This window comes from Limulus polyphemus, unplaced genomic scaffold, assembly GCF_000517525.1.
Source record: "Limulus polyphemus unplaced genomic scaffold, Limulus_polyphemus-2.1.2 Scaffold149, whole genome shotgun sequence".
NCBI lineage: Eukaryota > Metazoa > Arthropoda > Merostomata > Xiphosura > Limulidae > Limulus > Limulus polyphemus.
This window is the reverse complement of record NW_013665759.1, coordinates 607,486-628,776: the sequence shown is the minus strand read 5'-3', so window position 1 is coordinate 628,776 and position 21,291 is coordinate 607,486. Positions and strand designations below refer to the sequence as shown.

The following is a 21,291-nucleotide window of genomic DNA, read 5'->3' as shown; positions in this document are numbered from 1 at the left end:
ACTCTAGTTTTGTTTGTTCTTTAAGTGTGAGGCTTTTGTGTGTGTGTGTATATGTGGCCCAGTAGCTTATTATTCTTTAAATCACCCAAGAAGATGCTGTTGAGCAACGCTCTTTTTTTTACTTAAAAAAACTTTTTCAATTTTAGATGTTAAAATAATTGCAAATTATATAATTGTGCTTTATAGACAACATCACTTTGTTAACTTTAAAGTATCAATTTTGAGACCAGTTAGTTTCTTTTGTAATTTCAATTTCAATCTCAAAGTTTTTAATAATTATTTACTTATTTTTTGGGAAAACAAACAAACAAACTTATAAGATTGAGCCTTATATTTTGCTCCATCCCATCAGAACTGACCATTATCTAATAGTTTACCCATTAATCAAGGCCCCTCAGTGGCTCAGCGGTAAGTCTGTTGGCTTATAGCACTAAACACCGGGTCTCTATACCAGTGGTGGGCACAACAAAGGCAGCCCATTGTGTAGCTTTATGCTTAGCTACAAACAAACAAACTTTCATCAATATCGCTTGCTAAATAAAAACCACGTGTTGCATATTAGCATCTGGCATAGTCCAACCATTTTGCAGATCGCAAAGGAAAACTAATAAGAGCTTAAGTTCCTAGTTTCTTAATTTTGGTAAATAGAAAAATATGCAAGTTTCGGGTGACCCCCATTTGAAATAGTTTCGTAATATGTTTGTTTGTTTAATATATATCCAGGAATATTTATAAAGAGTTATATTTATAAAAATGATCAAACTCACTGATATGGATATATTGAACTTGCCAGTAAGAAATGATTTAAGTAAACTAAAAAAAAAACAAAAAAAACTTTACTTGAAAATATCTTCTCGAGTTTCATTAAGTATTTCATTCTAAGCCAAAATAATTGAGTGTGTTCGGGGGGGGGGGGACTCCTGCAGTCTAGAAAGTATACAAGTTCCATTGTTTTGCTAGCTTTGGCGTTTAAGATTTCAACATTAGAATTTTAAAACTACAAGTAAAAGAACATTTTAGACAAGAGTTTAGCTATCGTCACGTTCAGACTATCTGGCAAGTTTTGGGTATTTAACGAAAGACTCCTAGTCATCGATTTGTGGCAGACAAAAGATAGGTTTGTAATGCTATTTTTTACTCCATTTTGAAGTAAGACATTGAATTTGAATATTATAGTTGACATTATATTAGTGACATAAAATATTATAAGCTAAAATTCTAAAGGTGAACCACTGTTTGTTACAAGACTATATAGTATTATACCCAGATAGTATGTAACATTAATTTGTCTGTTAACTTTACTTCCAGGTCTAAACTGGAAGTTTTCCTTTACTTAAAATAGTTTATTTTAAATTAAACTCACCTATAATTTATAAGTCGGCCATCTCAGAAGTTTTTATTTCAGGTCTTATTTAGTAATGCTGAAACTGCTAGAAACTATTATAGATAGATGTCACCGCAATGTTGACATAAAGACAAAAAGAGAAAGTTTGTGTCAATAATGAACATTTATCTTAATTTGTGTTGTATGTAGTGAACGGTGAATAATACTTCTAGAATTAAAATTTGTAATGGACTGCACCTGCCATATCTCTCAACCAGAACCATGTTTTTGTCTCTCTGATGACGGTTTTTAATTCAAATGAAACAAGACAGCCCATCGTGTTAAAATCTATAAACACACAGCCACGTGTAAAACAACTACAAAAAAACAAAACAACAACAACAACATAAAAACAGCCTAATGATTTTATTAAACAATGCTTTACTTTATGTTTTCAAAGGGGTATAAAGTTCTAAAGCGAAATGTTGTGTAATATAGTTATAATGAATTGTTTTGATTTTTATTTAGTTCTGTAAACAAACATTGTATAAGTAAAGTATTGAAAATTTTCCCCCAAAGTCATAAATACACTGTATTGATTGACGTGATACTTTCGAAACAGTTGAGAGCAAAATTTTATCGCTGTTGAAAAATGGTTTTGAACATTGTCTTTTGGAATTCACGAAGTATTATCATGTGAGCAATTCTAGAACAGTGAATTGAGGAACAACAGATTTAATATTAAATCAATGTGGTACACATGCAACAAAGCACTTTAAAAAAGCCACATCATTCAGTTGCCCAATATAATTTCTTACTGTCACTATAGGTCTATGTTTGTTTGTTATGAATTTCTCGCAAAGTTATAGGAAGGCTATCTGCGCTAGCTATCCCTAATTTGGCAGTGAAAGACTAGTCATCACCACCCACCGCCAACTCTTGGGCTACTCTTTTACCAACAAATAGTGGGATTGACCGTTACATTATAACGCCCCCACGGCTGAAAGGGCAAGTATGTTTGATGGGACCGGGATTCGAACCCGAGACCCACAGATTGCGAGTCGAGCGCCGTAACAACCTGGTCATGCCAGGGCAGGCCCTATAGGTCTAATCAATACGAAAATTTTACGAATTTTCATATATAAAAAATATATAGAGGGAAAAAATATTATTTACGAAATTTTCTTTTTAAAGCCCATTAGATATTCAATTAAACCTCTGATTTTGGACCCAACTATAATACCTTGAAAATACAATATTGTTGCGTCAGCGAGTCACATGACCACCGTGACGCCACGTTTCTAGAACTATCCTGTAATTTGGCGAATGCTCTAGTAATTACTAGATATAGGGTAGGCTGGTATATAAAAGAGGGGAATGTGATGTGTGTATAGATAGTGAGTAATTGAACTGCAGTCAGAAGTATTATTGACGTTCGTTGTTATAGCGTTTGTTTAGCGCGATTGTTGAAGTTGAGTGTTTCGGTAAAGTTATATTCGGAAAGAATAAACCAGTTTTATTAAGTAAAGACTTGTGTCGTTAAAATTTCGTCGGAACAAAGTTACAAAAAAAAATCAATTAACAAACGGAGACGTAACAATATATATATATAGTAAAGGTGTAGCGAGTATCGCATCGTGAAGCCGTGATACGATTGTATCGATACATCGTCCGATACGATTTATGTATTTTCGCGAAATTTGGCAAACTTTGAGTAAACATTATAAGAAAATATCAGAATTTGTAATAAAGTGTGTTTTGCTAAAAAATTAATGATTCAATAAAGTACTACACGTTGTCTTCATTTCTTTTATCAAAAACATTACATGCAAAGTAACATAACAAATTAATAATAACAAAATAGATAGACAGATATTAACTTCTCTTGCCAGCTGCCATTTAGTTGATCAAACCTGAGAATTTGAAAAAGCGCTGTAAAGTGTGAAGTACTTAACTAAGATAATATTAGTAATATAGATAATAAGTTACAGACAAGACTGTCAAACTTTGTAACAAACCGTTGGTAACACTAATATCCAATCAATATCCAGATAAGTATCGACTACCATGGTTAATATTTGGGTTCTGACAATAGCGCACCACGGTAGCTGTTTTTAAGGTTTACTTTCCAAATTTAAACTTTTGTAATGAAATTTCGTTAAACCTATTACGCCTTATTCTGTATTAATTAACACCGTCTTTCGACAGGAAGATGAGTCATACAAATAGGACAATATTCTTATATGACCAATTCTATAAAATCTAATGCCGCCTAATGTAAATATTAACGAAACCATACTGGAAAATTTTGTGATTATTTGAAATAGTTTTAAAGACATCGAAAGATAATAATAAAAAGCGACTAATAAACATATTGAATAAAAAAGTATTCTAAATTTTATTAATTTATTATAAACAGGAAAGTTTCAATAGTACATTAATAAATTATACCTAAAATATTTTTTTAGCGTACGGGATGTTCTAAGACATAGACCTATATTAAAATCCACATAATACATAGTGGATAAAGTGTGATAAATTCCTTTTCTAGGCGTCAGCAACAAAAACGTAGAATCGACAAAATAAATATGTTACATATTTTAATATTGTACTTACGTAGTGTGTTAACAGTAAAGAAATATAAAAAGTGTAAATTCTCTCTCTTATCTTGTTTACGTTAAAGCAGTAAAAACGTGACATCGATAGACTTACGGTACACACCACAGCAAGTGGCGCTAGCAGCAACAAAGTGGTAAACATTTTGCTTTTCGGTTTTTCCGACATGATTCTGAAAATTTTAATATGTTATTTATAAAACTGAATTGAATTATCCCTACAACTTCTGATAATAAAAGCATTCCTAAAAACAATATTATACATTAACTTCTTCAAATCAGAAGAAATAAGCCTTTCATTTTTATCACAAGCGCTATTTTCCGTAGAAAACTACTCACTCATTACTTGAGAAATATTTCATGAAAAAACTTTCTACCTGTACCGTCAGCATTAGCATGTTAACTGATGAGGCAAGTACAGAATTATGATATTAAATATTATTTTGATCTTATTGTTTAGTGAGTCGGCTAATAATATAATATGATTTAAATCGGCTTAAAATGCTTTTCAGATTATATCCGCTAGTACCACATTTTTAGGTCTCTTATCCTTCACGTTTTTAAAAGTATAATCATCGAACCAGGCACCTGTATTAGATGAAATACTTTGAAACTGCCTGAATTAATTTTTAATGTTGTCAAAATGAGTTAATCAATAAAGAAAGCTATAATTGTGAATAAATAAAATTATTCCACTCTCTCTCATGCCCTAACCGCTGTTTTTACTATTGCTCGCGGTAAGTTTATAGACTTGCAATGCTAAAATCTTCCATTTACTATCCTGTAGGGGCAGAGCGCAGATAGCCCATTGTGTAGCATTGTGCTAACAAAACAAAGTATTTTACGATTTTATTTTTTCAATTTAATTTGATGAGCAATTATTGTAAAATTGCTGAACTGAGAACTTTGGCTAAACGTTGTGATGAAAAAATTTCAAGTTCAGTGTGTATATTGTAGTATACTAAATGGACATTGGCTAAGATTCATAAATCATTTTCTGAGTACAAGTCACTTGGTTACCAGACATTAAGTCAGTTAATCAACTATATTCTAATTTATTGACATCCCTCAGCAACCAAACGTTGTGTCAGATGCAAAATAACATTTTTAACTTATCACGATCCCTCGTTACCAAAACATGCCAGCTCTATTAATATTCTAAATGATCTCTAACTTCTGGTAACAAAAGAGTTTTAAATGTGTAAATGTAACTTTCTAACTTAATGAGAATGTAAAAGTCAGGTGAATTTTCCTCAACTAACATTATCGCCATCTAGCGACTTTTGTGAAAAAGAAATAAAACTTAAGTATCTCACTTTTCGTCGGCATATTTCTGTAGAAAAAATAAAATATTACTTAAAAGGTAAAACCTTTTCTTATATATTCTCAAATATGATGTTGATCCTTGTTTTTTGATTGCGAAAACACCGAACACGAAACTGCTTATTTTACAATGTGAAGAAGTTTGAAATCATAATTTATATGCATCGTATTTATTCTTGTCTGTTTACTGTGTAGCGTAAATCTGCACAATAAGCTATCAGAGCTATGCCCCCACAATCTACTGAGCGTACAAAGACGATGGTTTCTTAGCGCCCGTTTCAACAGTACAATCATACATAAAACCATAAGTGACTTGAATGGTACATCTTCATTAGAATGGAAGGAACACTCGTTTCATTCTCCAGCTACAACCATAAGTGACTTGAATGGTACATCTTCATCAGAATGGAAGGAACACTCGTTTCATTCTCCAGCTACTTCAAGTATGTGACGGTTGAGAAGGAGGAATGACTGGAAGCCTTATCTTGGTGAACTCATAACCTATTTTCCTTATTTCCGTACAAAACGGGTATTTGGTGTGGTACTAAAGGTCTATACAGATTTATGTAGCCAATATTCTCACAGACCTCGTGTTTCCCACTAAATTTTCTGTAGTTTTCTTGTTAAAGCACATCCAAATTTATCCGTCTGTTTTCTAATTTCGGTGATTTTTTTATTTTTACCTATAACTTCAACAATATTTCCTTGATATACTTTAATTATTTTGAGCCATCTCTTACCCAGATTAAGCAAATGATAAATAAAAGCATAACACCACTTATGCATGATTTAAAATGGAAAATGTGGTAAAAAATAACAAAAAACATTTAATTTAATCCATAATTCTTGCCTGTCTAGTGGGTATTATATACCAACATTATCAGAGTATGCAAACAGATAATGTGTAATGTACAGCCATAACTCCATTTTAGTAAAAATTAATGAGGCATTACACGTACTGTTTATTATATCAATGAACAGTTTTCGCTTAATTACATGAAAATTAATTGGAAATCTTACTGAGTGCATAAAATGACAAATTCATGATATTTTCAATTAACGTATTCAGAAATATTTATAACAACACGTTTTTGTAGTAGGTTTAATATTTTCCTTAGTGCAAACACTAAAATTCAAACAAACAATAAATGGTAGAAATACGATAAAATGTTTTGATCACGGTAATATAGTCATTGCCACTGCCAAAATTAGATATTTCCTTACTTGCTACAAATGTGTTTCTTATTACCAACTATTCAAAGCGGGAGGAGTACCCCGCTTCCACCATCTAGCCTAAAACCACAGTTCACCTAGTTTATGTGCCCATCTCATAATGACCAACCTAGCAAGAGAAACAAATAAAATAAACCATAGAGAAATGTATATGTCTCTTTTTCTTGAATATGATACAGATGACAGAAAGGACAAGTCCAGATGTACTGGTAGAGGGGTCATGTCTTGATCTAAGCTTCTTCCTCGGACTAGACAAAGGCGTGGAAATAGTGCTAAAAGAAGTAGGGCTGTCTGTCTCCCAATTTCTCTTGTAATATTGACGGCTGTGTATAGCGTCTTCTTGTACTCTCTATTCGATTTTTGTCTACAAAACACCTATAACGTATTGTCTGAAACCCTACATCATTGGAAATGTCATCAAATTCATTTGAGAAGTGTTGTTGAAATGACTCAAGAATGTATCTATTAGAACAACGTAAATTCAACCAAATACATTTCATGCAGTTTAAATGGAAAACAGTTATTGCCATAATAAACAGTAAGTATAAATATTGCTGATGGTTCATAAATTGGGACGATGTGGTAATGTTTTGCCCCTAAAGTTTTACCAAAATAGATATGGCTGTATACTGCAAATTATCTGTTTGCATAGTCACTAAGGATAATGTTATTATGTAACACATATCGCACAGACATGAATTCTGGACTTTATCAACAATTTTACGCGCAAAGCTACACAAAGGCTATCTGCGATAGCCGTCCCTAATTTAGCAATGAAAGACTAGAGGGAAGGCAGCTAGTCATCACCACCCACTCTTTTATCAACAAATAGTGAGATTGACAGTCACATTATAACGCCCCCACGGCTGAAAGGGCGAGCATGTTTGGTGGGACGGGGATTCGAACCAGTGACCCGCAGATTGCTAGTCGAGCGCCCTAACCACCTGGCCAAGATTAAGTTAAAGGATATTTTGACAATTTTTCAACATGACCTCCCTAAAAATTATGCATTAGTGGTGTTGTGCTTTAAATTATCATTTCAATAGTTTTCCCAATATATTTCAATTATCATTGAAAATTATAGCCAAAACATCTCTAGCGGGTACATGACGAAATTAGTCGACACTGCATAACTATCGAAGTACCGTGATATAAACTGCAGAATGCTTTAAGGAGAAATTTTAACACAAGGTCTGGGATTATTTGCTACATATATCTATACAAAATAAGAAGTACCCCTTTTGTTTTAACAAAACTCATTTTCTAGGCCCATATTTCAGTTCAACATATGGCCTAAAAGCAGAGTTTACCTTGGCACTGTATCAAGTAACCATCGTGAATCAATTTGAAAAAGTTTCGCAACATGCCATGAACTACTTTTGGTACTTTTTTTTTCATCAATTAATCGTGTAAAAATGGCACTAGATTTGTTACAATTATCAAGTACACATAGGTTTAAAGGAGTGTCAAAGCGTACTGCTTGTTAACCAACAAGGTATCATTTATAGTTTTCTATAGTAGGTCTTCTTTTCCAGGATGTCATGGAAGCAACCTGTATACATTTGTTTCGCTTTTATTCATAGAGATCATTCTTTATTATTTTAAGTACTGTTTCGTAGGGCATGTGGACTGGTTTTACCTTTGACACCACACTTTACTTGCCATGTCTGAGGAACAACTTGCTGTAGATATCTTTCTGGATGATCCTGGTACACCAAATTATTCCATATTTCTGGTTTCCAATGCCATTAAATACAAGGCACATACACATCTTGGAAATTCTAAATCCCTGATTTGAACAGATCTTTACTAATATTTTGCTTTGAAAATGGTAATTACACAACCTTCCTAAAATAGATTAATTTTTGGAGACTTTGTTTCCAGTTGTTCTTAAGCTCAAAGCTACACAATGGCCTATATGTACCATGCTTATTGAGGATATCAAAACCTAATTTTTAGCGTTAATACCCACAGATTTACAACTGAGTAAATTCTAAACAGTAAAAATATAGTTCTGATGCAATCCGTTCCACCGTGACTTTATATCAGCTTGGCTTTCATGTGAAATGCTGATTTGCATATGCAAAATCGGTTTAATATAAAGTACTCAAATCTTTGTATAACAAAGGGTGACCCTTTTAGAACAATTAATTTTGTTACATCAATATGTTTGTTTGTACTAAATGTTTTAACTAAGTTTAAATTATTTTAAGCATATATATTAATTATCGCACCTTTATACAGACACCAGAAGATGTATTCCACTTTTATACACATCATACGACAACCCGCGTTAATGACACTTACATATATATATATATATATATACATATCAACCTCTTGCCCGAATGCTGTGCTAGACATCAGTATTGGGTGACTTATTTGTTACGATAGCCAATTAATTCTAAAAAAGTAATTAGTTGCAAAGGAGTTTGTTTGTTTTTGAATTTTGCACAAAGCTACACGAGGGCTATCTGCGCTAGCCGTCCCTAGTTTACCAGTGTAAGACTAGGGGGAAGGCAGCTAGTCATCACCACCCACCGCCAACTCTTTTACCAACGAATAGTGGGATTGACCGTCACATTATAATGCCCCGACGGCTGAAAGGGCGAGCATGTTTGGTGGGACAGGGATTCGAACCCACGACCCTCAGATTGCGAGTCGAGTGCCCTAACCACCTGGCCGTGCAAAGGAGTAAAATAGGACAGCAATTGCACGTTCTTTTTTAATATTTCATGTGAACCTACTTGGAAATAAAATATTCCAGAAATTTAAGTTTCAAATTGTACAAAATTATTAGTACGAATATCTTATATACCCAATATATACATCATCTGAGGTACAATGTGTATATTCATACTACGATCCATAAATATGTATTCCTACGCTAGTAATAGTATTATGGCAACTCCAGTGTTGTTTTTCAAGATGGTAAGTCTTAGAACCCATTTTAAACCTCGATTTCCAGAAACTTTAAATCAACCATTTTCCGCCAGGTTCTGTCGCTGACAAGATGAAATAAATCGAAAGTCAGAAAGTTGGCTCCACACAATATTAAGATGGATTGTAACTTCTAAGGCTTTTTCGTTATTTTCTGTTACCAATATTTTAACTTTAATAAAAACTGTCTATCGAAGTTTCGACTTACTATCTCATGGTGATGGTTTAAACGATTTTTATGGAAAAACAAATGTATCAAATGTGCAACTACACTTTTCATACCAGTGGTAAAGCATTATTCTATATCTATATATATTATATACACATTCGTATATAGATATTGCTCAAAATAGTTAAAAGGATAATCAAGATTCATGTTATAGCCATGATAAAGCAAAAACGACTTTTGTAAAAACATCAATCAACTCCTTCAGTTATGCAAATCAGGCTTCTGATGAGCAATTACGTGATCTGAGAAACGTTTCGTGTTGCAGAGAAACACAAGTTCAATATTCGACATTCAATGATGACAGACACGATAATATTTACAAAATAACACTCAGTCATCTGCTACTTTTTGAAGCAAGCTTTTCGAGCAATTTCTGGTTTGTTACGGTGAAATTCTGGATCACGAAATTTTAAATTTCGGTAGCTCCAACATCTGGTTTCGTCCCCACGAACAGCAAAGGCAGCGTAGCATGAATGTTGCATCTTAAACAACATATCATGACTTTTGGTATATTCGAGCTCTCCTCTGAAACAGATGTTTGCAGAGAATCTGGAATCACATAACAGGAAAATGTGTCACCTTATTATCCATTAAGCTAAAGTTAGGGTAAGATGCTTCATCATAAGGGATCCACAGATGTTTCCTCCTGCCACATCATACTGACATCACATTACGTGCGAGATACGTTCCTGTGTGAAAATAGGGCTGGACATGTTTCTTCTCAGTGCCACTACAAGCGAATTGTTTTTACCTTGTCGAAAATGGAATATACCCCACTAGGCATCTAGCGTACTTGTAAAACCAGTTTCCAGCAATACATTTGCATGGCGCACTGCTGAGGTCACGTAAACATCTGATAAAGCATCAGAACAGGTATTCTACAGTTGCTGCGAGCCAAAATCAACATATACCGGAAGTCTGTTCGCATTGTGAATGACAAACTGCTTTCTTTAGATATCTGAACAACTGTATCCTTGGCTTGGGAGCAGTTCCACTTTCTAATAATGACATACGCAGCCAATTCATAACAGCCTACCCTGACTTCTAATTGTCTTATGCCTCTCATGAGTGAAACATCCAAATGCTTTCTTTAAAGTTTATGGTTTCAGGTACAACTTGGAATACGCTAAACTCTGTAATCCATTTGAAATAGAAAAGAATGTTTAAGACCATTACATACAACACAGGTTCAATGACCAATATGAATGGTGTTTTACTCCACATACGGTTCAAACGGCCAGGGCATCTTCTAATGTTCAGACACAGCCATTCGCTATACAAAAATACTGATCGGCGAGGAAGAGCATAATTATTAAATTTAAAATGCTCCTACAGTTATAAGTGCAATGTGTATTTAGCACAATCCTACGGTTCTAACGATGGGTCTTCTGATAGACAACTCAGAATGCTAACCAATAGGCCATATCTAGACTCATTGACCAATCATTTGCATTTCAGATCATCAGATGCTCAATTTGCACAGCAATGAAATAATGAGGTGATCGATATTTCATATCAGGGGCTTGGCCTTGTCATTTCCTATAATGTTACAAATTACCAATACATATTGTTTTGTGCAGCATATTTCTCAAAAGTTCAGTGAATACTGATTTTCAAGATAATCAGTCTCTAAAAGTTAAATATTATTTGAAATTGTTAGCTCCAATGATGTCTAGCCTTTTTATTAATTATTTAGGTTTTTGCTATAATTACAAAATATCACAATATAGCAATGAATAATAAACTACCTTCCCTAACATTTTTCACTTTCCCGGAAAGAAATGCTTTAAAAAAATTTATCAATATCTTATAAATATAATTTGTCTAGTCTACTGCGAGATATATAAAATTAACACTTATTCTGTGTGTGGCCAGGAGATTAGTCTGATGATACTCAATCCTAACTCCAATAGGCCCATTCATAGGAGAAAGAAAATTAACGACGTAATATTATACGAAAAAAAATTGGAAATAAGATTTTACTTATGCTATAATTTTGTTTTCTTTTACATACATATATTGAGGGGAGGGATCTACAAGATCATCATTTTTAGTTGACTTATCGACTGTCGAACTTTTTTAACTGTGTTTCAAAATCTTGTCCAAATTTAGAGGTACAAAAGGGCAGAAACAGAATTTAATACTTTTTTCTGTTAAGAAGTGTTACATATTTTTGAAGATTATGCAGTAATTCGTTATCAGTAAAGTTAAAAATATATATAAAAACTATTTTCTAGTAAAAACTCAGTCATGAACACAATCTTTTTTAACTCTCCTTATTTATTGGTGCGCAAAAACCCAAAACAGCTTCCATAAAGCCACGGGTAACATAAGAACTGCGACTTGGCAAATACCTGTAGAGTTTGGTTAATAATAGATTTTCCTCTTTCTTTCAAAATATAGCATTACCTTAACCAATAGCTACAAACTCATCATCATATTCATATCCCGTCAGAGCCTCTAAAATGAATAAACAAACGTTACATGCTACAATACTCCCTCTGTCGAGGCCGACGGGGATTTTTTTTGTTTAAATATGTAATGTTACTGCGAAAAAAAAAAGAAAAAAAAGGGGGTCACTTAACCGACCCATGGCCAAATGTCATAATAATAATAATAACACAAGTAGAAAATGTCAAATTTCTCTAAACAGCCGGCTGGAATGCTGTATTTTCCCTTATCTTTGGGCAACTGAAGTATACATCTTTAAACGCCACTGACACACAAACGAGGTTTATTTAAAAGCTTTTTCTATGCACAAGCTTTGTAGGTAGAAAATCTGGTTAAAAACTATTGAGTTTCATCTTTCAAAATTACACCTGGTAACACATTCCGGCAGGACAAACTTTCACACACTTAAATACTTTAAAACCTCTTTTTTTTTTAAATCTGTACGATACTGAAAATTTTACACATTTTAATTCATAAATACAGCTAGCAACAGGAAGCTTTCCAGCCTGCAAATGTTTAAAATGTTTTGTTTAGGATGAGATATGTGTCGTCCAATGAATGGTGAATACACGTAACATTTTGTTTTCATAATCAGTTACAAACAATATGAACTTGACAAGAATTCCTTTGAAAAGTGTTTTCTAACTTCACGTAACAAGTAAATTAGCAGAACTTTAAAAGTAAAATTCCTTAAACAAGCAACTGTTTCTTGAATTTCACCATCCTGATATATCTTACTGTTATTACAAAATTAATGAAGTCACCATACGTAAAATTATGCTAACCAATGCAGATATTCTATCTTTAACTTAGCCTGCATAATTTAAATTTTTGTGTTCGAAAACACTGTGTTAATTATTCGTCGTTTCCAAAAAGCATCGAGTGAGTTTTTTTCGGTATATATATATGTCATATTGCCTCTGGGAGATGGCTTAGTTCCATAATAAAATATAAAGTGCTAATTCAATACGCGAAAACAAAATCCGCTTCACCCAGGCACAACAAAGGCTGATGTACATTAGCTTACCGCAAATTACCTCACGAAAGGAGTTGGTAAAAGAAAAAATAATGAAAAAGACGCCTAGGTCCGGGAAGCAATACTGGTGAGGGAGTTTAAAAATATTTTGATTTTCAGTTTTTATAAACGTAAAATAACGTAGGCAGTTAAATAACAAAACATGAAACATACCTCACTTTCAAGAAAACAAAACAGATGAAACCTATAGTAATATAGTCCATGGTCAAAGTAGGCCTCCTTCTGACAAACAAGTCGTTAACGTCATATGTTTTTGGCACACAAGTTTGGTGAATACGGCTGGGTAGAGCGCTCCCTACCGACAACCAACATCTTTACACAGAGGAATCTTTTGAGCCATTATATTTCAACAACATATATTTAGCTTTTAATATACAGCTTGCTCATAGTGTAATAACTTATATATCATTTTCTCCAGGTACTAAGGAACATCAAATAACGTCTTACTTTTTTTTTGTGGTGCCTCACCACTGTATCCATGACGCCCCCACTAAAGATGCTTTCTAATTTACAAATTTTTAATCTTTCATAAGAATTAGCGATATATATAGAAATACAATTATAAAAGAAATGCAAGTCATAACAGTCGAATTCTTAACACAAACTACAGCTGCCACCTTTGTTTGGGGTTTTCTAATTATATGGCTGAAGTTCCTACATTTGCCATTTCATTAAGGGAAAAACCTACTGAAAATAAGTTTAAACATCTTTTAAAATGTTTCAACGAGTAAGTGGTTCATTAACATATGGTATTAGCTTTGACAAAATTTCCTGTTTCGAGAGGAATAAATATGATGTACTTTAAACCAATGCTTGCTTGCGCGTGGGTGGGTACATTCAGTTCTCTGCAAGCTCTTTTTTTTTCAATGACTTGACTAATGACGTCATGGGTACAGCGGCTAAGAAGAGTTCTCTGCTGAAAAAATAATCCACAAAAATATTCAAACAGACTGTGATAACATGATTTGCGTGCCACAACAACGACTTCTATGTAGAAACACATACTACAGGGACCACACTTTGACCGGGGCACAACTACACCTACATTTGCTACGACAGTTATACCTACAATGAATCCACGAACCAGAAACAACAAACCGGAAACACTGGTGACGTCACAGCAAAACTGGGTTACAACTGGATAAACACACCACGCTTAAGGCAGTCAACTCACTGCAAATGTTTGATATACTGTGTCTTTGGTTTTGTTTTTGTTTTACATCGACACAAGAAACGCTCTTTGTAAAAAAAAACCTTCCACAAGGAGACTAGATACAGAATTTTTTCAACAGCATCACCCAGTAGTCTGGGTCTTTACTGCATAAAAAGCGTCCTCTAGTGTGAAAAAGGTTTATCATGTGTATTTATGGAATAATACTGGTGCAAGTATTGGGTTATAGGTCTCTTCACAGTTACTAAGCTCGTCTTCAAAGTACCAATACTGTATTTACGAGTGTGTTTACTAACCTAGGCCAGGCTTTAATTTCTAACTACAAAATTAATTTCTGTCATTACTGATATTCAGTTCAGCAAGAAGTTTTGAAAATGATCAGACTCTTTTTGTCTTTCTGTATTTAATATTTCGTCTATCAATCAGTCAAAACTCTGAATCTAGTTCGTCTACCTGGCCGGAAAAGCAACTGAGCGACCACTTCATGAAGTGGTGAAAACCTAGGCTTTTCTCTTGACTTTTCGAGCAGGAAAAGGTGTTATTCACTGCATGCCCGCCAATTCAGGTGCTAAACATTGTACACATTTGTGTGAATACATTTTTTGTTCCTAATTTTAAAGTTAAATAAAAACTTAAGAAAAACAACAACACCCCAACCTCTTGGTGTCTAGACATAACTACAATGCGATAACATACTGGAAATTAAACACAATACATACTTAGGTCAGCTGCCACATATAGTGGACAAAAAAAAACCCTTAAAACTACAGAACGTTACAAGTGTTGGGCTCCAAAAACACCATTTAAACAATCAAAACAAACATATTATAAGCCACTACAAACCAGAACAAAAATGAAAATATTCCCCAGTTTACATTTATACGAGAATCTAGGCTGATAACTCAATTACCACAACATTAATTTTGTACAAGGGGACGGTAGTAGTTTCTATAAAGTATTCCAATCAAGTTAGGCCTAACTGCTAGGATCTCCACTGACGTTGCTTAAACAACTACCCGTTCTGGTTGCCATCTGGTGACACTTCCAAAAATAAATTTTAAGAAAAATAAAAAAACAAAAAGGCTTCACACTCACGACACCCCACAAAGTGTAAGGTACGTGGCATATAGGACAGGGAGAAGAAGTTACAGCACACCACTGCACTGCACGGGTACAGGAGACACAGGTCACGTGAAATGCACCAAGTGGACAGTCTACGGAAGAAGAAACAAACACAGGTGTTAAACTAATTTCCAACATAAAGTGCTGCCCCCTGGTGGACAAAAATACAATTTTATAAACAATTTGTGTTTCAACATGACTAACTATTGATTTAAAGCATTCAACTGAATACACATACACACATGAACCTACAAATACATTATACATATTTCAATTGAGGTCTTGTTACATAAACCACCACCAGAGGGCAAACGATGGACACTAAAAACAACAAACTTTCAGAATTTGTTTTACAGTAAAAACATATATGGGTAAAACTAAAAACAGTTTATAGCTACATCACTCACATGCAATGAAAACAATATAAAAAACAACAACAATCAAATATGTTATTTGATAATTTTCTATCATAAACTTCAAGTAGAAAATTTTAAAACCATTCTCTATAAAGGTAGTGACAAGTTTCTCAAGCTGTCTCTATGTTAGAAAACAGTGATTAGATCTTTTTTGTAAGATTTTCAATACTCCGTGTAATCAAATTGTTCGTTAACCCTATTTTCACGGGTGGGGGTCAAAGTGTATATGGCACAACCTTTTGCAAAGTGCTACTCTACAAGGAATTATATATTTGATATCAGAGTTATCAACTATTCAATTTACCCTATATTTCTGATGTAGCGACAATTTGTGGTAGAGGAGGGTAAATACCAGAAAAGATATACAGGGATAATGTAGAAAACAAAAACAACTATAGATACACATTTCAGAGGTTCTAGAGCTTATGCAGATATAATATGTAAACTATATGATGGCCAAAACTACTTTTATTCTCCATATGAACATAACTTGCACTCAGGCTTGTCAGAGTCATACTGACGCCATCACTTCACATACATATCCTGAGTGCAAATACTTTTGTAAGATATATGAATTTCTATGTTCATTTTCCTAAAGAATGGCCACATTTTGTGTAGATACATGTAGTAAATTCAGAATTACACTGGTCGACAAAACGAACTTTTTTCTATTATCAAAGATGTAAACACATTTTTCTAGACCAGTATGCACACTGATTCCAAATCTGTTTTCACTTTTTTTATAGTACATCTAGTTATCGAAATATGACCAGTGTTAATTTCAGCACAATTTAGGTAATAATCACACATTAGGCTAGTTAACGTTACAGCTTTATTCATTTTTTCAGTATAATTCTCACAAACGTTATACACACCATACACTTGGTTAAATTTATACAGTACACACTTATGAAAAAAGAAATGTACAACAACTTAAATTATAATTAAAATTAAATTCAAATTTGATCGGTCTCATCACGAAAACTTGACATGCTAGAGGAAAACCAAAAACAGATTTGGAATCATCGTCCCAAGAGCTATCTAGTTCACCTATAATTATATCTGATGAAAATGATTCGTTGGCCAGTGTTACAGTCTACATTGCTTTACCAAGACGGATTGACCATGTGCACATTCAGAAAAAAGAAAAGAAAAAAGTTTGGAGTGCAGTTGTTGTACTCTTCTTTGTTATATGGTTAATGTACTTTTATGAACTATTCATTACAGTAACACAGTATTCTGAAATTACTTAGGATTACAAAAAAATTGTTTGGCAAATGGTTTTCGGTTTACAAAATAACAGTTGTTGTAAATGTTATATTAATCTCCATCTGTTGACTATTTTAACAGTGTTGACAAACATTAGAACCATGTCTGCTGGTAACATGGTAATTTAAATGATAAGATATTTGAACAGTGTGATTATTACAGACAAATAGGTTTTAATTTTGTCATTAACATAGTACTTTCAGCAGTAGGATATTCAAATAGTGTTATCCTCACACACAAATATATTTTAATTTTGCTGTTAACATGGTATCCTAAATGATAGGATATTCAAATAGTGTTATGATTACATATAGTTATATATATAAACAAACTTATAAAATTAAGTCTCCATGGCTCTACTAATTTTGAAAAGCAGAGAGTTAAAAGTTCCCCCAATTCCAACCTTCTAAAAACAAACAAACAAGAATGCTACAAGACTTAGTCAACAGCTATTATTTCAAGGACTTACAACTAATCTATCAACATAGCTATATAAAATAGAAAATAGCAACTACCGAGACTCTTGATGGCAAGAAGTAAAGACAATGTTGAAATATCTGAAAGTTTATTCTTACATAAACTGAAAGAAAAACCTTCACCAAAAATGGATCATCATTTTATAAATATATTTAATGGAATTACTAGTGAAAATAACTGGAACATCACTTCAATGTTATCCATATATATGTTATGTCCTTTTAAAATGCCTATGTTGATACAATAAAATTCACGCACAACATGAGTGAAATATAAAACATATATTTCAAATAAATGAACAAAACAGATAAATATTCACACAGAAGAAAACATGTATGGTTGACATAGTGGGTAATTCATGTCTATGGATATGCACATATTTCACAAATGAAGAGGCAGAGGAAAATAATTGTCAATGGTACATAATGAGGTGTTGTTGGCCTATCTTTATGACAGTCTGAGGTCATTTAAGGTCACGTTCTTCAAAGTTTTCCTAGATAAAAAATGTCGTATACAAAGATGTACACAGTAACAAGCAGTTTAATCCAAAAATTTCCAATATTGCTTCACAAAAACAATAATTATAGGCATAAGTGCACTGTGTTTCCTTATAGCAAAGCCACATCAGGCCATCTGCTATGTCCACTGAACCCCTGATTTTAGTATTGTAATTCCGCAGACTTACCGCTGTCCCACTGGGGGATGCATAAGTGCAAATGAGTTAATCATTCCAACAGCATTACAAAATGGTGGCAGAAAATCAATAGCTGTATTCAAAAATCTGATCAAATGTGAAAAATGCCAATATGGTGGCTCCATTGTCAATATTGGTAGTACACAGCCACTGATACACATTTCCTGTCATCTGATGTAATGGATGACATTCATCTGTGAATCATTTAGCATACAACCTGACACAGTGCAGGCATTTTCGGGACACACTCTTTACAGTAGGACTTGTTAAACTGTGCCATTATTTCAAAGATTTAGAAGAAGTACGATATCTATATTTGATCTTTCACCTCAAACCAAGGTTTGAAAAACAAACTTTGTTGTGGTTAGATTAAGGTTTTTTTGTGGCACAAAGCCATATACATGCCAAGGGTGCATTTATTTCCATAACTGTTATTATTTTGGTAATTTTTGGTGTATGATACATATTAAAAGTTCTGAGATATGACCTTGAAGATAATATTGAATTACCCCAATGATATTGTCACAGGATAAGTCCACAAGTTCTGGTTCTGTACCACTAACAATTATTTTCCAGTACCCTTCCTTTCTGAACTATTAGCCTGTCAATGGGCTTCTTGATCATTTTGTTTAATTCTTTTCTAGATTAAACATTTTCTCTTGATATCGTTAGTTTAATAAATATGATTCAACAACTGGGTGAGAACTGACTCACCACTATCTTAGCTGTAAATATTCAGGTAAAATGCACATTAGCATTTTGTGAAATGCATTACATTTCATTCTGCCTTACTAAAAAAAAAAAGAACTATTTGAAAAATTTGTTAAGCTTCTTGTAAAATATCACCACCTACAGGCTCTCCAGAACCCTGATACTGTGTATTGAAATTTTCGTAGTTAAATCCAAATTTACACAATTTATCACACTGTTGATTAGCTAGCATTTTTCTAATTAGAATACAACATCCAGAAGTAACTATAAAATAACATTTTATGCAGCTCTTACCTACCATTTTACATTACATTTTATTGTTATTATTAATTATGCAGTACTTCTTGTATATCCATTGTATTTTATCCCTCAAATAATTTTCAAATTCCTTCAAATGATGGTTTTGTGTTGTAATTTTTTATATTTCATATATTATTAGTGTTATCTTACATATGAATTATTAACACCTTTCTTTCTGTCACATAGCAGTTGGTAGAGTGTTAAACAGTGATCATGTGCAATGTGCTGATTAAACTTAATGTACAATACTCTGCTTGAAATTCTGTAATAAATATTTAGAATAAAGTATATATTGATAGTTACTTGAGTTTACACATCTGTTTGCTTCGAATAAACTACTAAACATAGGCAACACATTTGGGTTATTTAGATTTACACATACTGATACTGTTTTGCTTGAAATCCACTGATTAATTTACTAGTACATTGTTTATATTCAATCAGACTCTTTTGTTTGGAATACTTTATAGGTTGGACTTTAATCATTTAGCTGAAAAAGTACAGAAGCTGATTATGGGTTGGAATTTAATCATCTTGCAGAAAAAGGCTAGCATATAAATGTGGTTCAGAATACCACCAATTGATTGAAAAAGTATAGTAGTTAACTACAGGTTAGAATTTAATCATCTAGCAGAAGGTTAGCAAATAAATTTGGTTAAAAATGTTACTAATTGGCTGAAAAGTATAATGATTAACTACAGGTTGGAATGCAACCGTTTGGCCCAAGAATTATAGTATTTAACTATATAAGTTGGAAAGCCATCATTTAGCTGAGGAAGAGTAGTAGTTACCTTGGGGTAGAAATTAATCACTGAGCTGAATTAGTAGGCACAACATAGTTTATATATTGATTTATTGGACAAATGAATCTTTGTTTATATTTAAGCACAAAGCTGCACAATGGACTATCTGTGCTCTGCCAGTCACAGGTATCGAAACCTAGTTTCTAGCATTATAAGTCCACAGATATAACACTGTGCCACTGAGGGGCACAAATGGATCTAACTGAATCTAGGAGTTATACTGGATGAATGGATTTATGATAGACATCAACTGTTGGGATCAAAAATGCAGAAAAGCAATTGCTGTCTCACCAAAGAAGATGAGAAAAACTTGACAATAAAGTACTGGTTTCATATATATATATAGATATATATATTTTATGCGTGTGCTGTAAAGGTACAGTACTAACCAAAACCAGGTCACATGTTGTTTCATTTTCACTTCACAAAATCCAATTTCCAGGAATCACCTCCATAAGAATTTACCTCTCCAAAATCAAATCTCAAATGGAATTGCTTCTGTGCATCATACTGTGTTGGAGCACATAAGCCTAGCACAGTTCAGCACACAACTATAACTAACACACTAAGTCTTGTTTTGTAACAAACTAGTCAGCAAAGGATTAGCTAGCCTTTAATAAATCCAACAATCAGATCATTTACATAACTTTCATTTTTTAAAGGTGTTTATTATTTTTGTTAACTAGGAATGTTACTGCATATCACTTTAATATTACTAATAAATTCAAATACTTTTGATTTATGAAATGGCACAACTGTGAAAACATTGATGTTCTGCTTTCTATGTAAAGTTCAGTTTACATGCATATCACTGAGCAACTATGCTAAGATAAAATACAGGTATTACAGGAGGAATGTGCCATTAATTTAATTTGTTTTTCTTATCTTTCTTTGGCTCCGATTTTCTTCTTGGGAATTTGTTTATCCAACTCTTATTTTTACAGTTCGTGTAAATCTGTCACTGAAATGTTTTATCTTTCTCAAAATACACACTTATATCAATTTTTGTAAATGTACGTTTGTATCATGTACATTTACACATATTCTTCATATTCAGTGCTTAGGTATAATACATATTGCATAAAGCACAATACAAAAGAAACTTGTATCAATAAAAAGTACCATAGAATTTGATGTTTAGGTTAAAAATGGTTGATATCATTACATGGGAATGTAT

At 33.1% G+C, this 21,291-nt stretch overlaps 1 protein-coding gene across 13 annotated transcripts in view; it reads right to left on the bottom strand.

Moving 5' to 3' along the window:
* Positions 1 to 11,924: 11,924 nt before the first annotated feature.
* Positions 11,925 to 21,291, bottom strand: part of LOC106475719 (CUGBP Elav-like family member 2) — a 446,359-nt gene continuing 436,992 nt past the window's right edge. For all 13 annotated transcript variants that reach the window (XM_022380881.1, XM_022380892.1, XM_022380877.1 and 10 more), the window contains one exon: positions 11,925 to 15,536. The gene's annotated coding sequence lies outside the window, so the exon portion shown is untranslated. The remainder of the gene's footprint in view (positions 15,537 to 21,291) is intronic.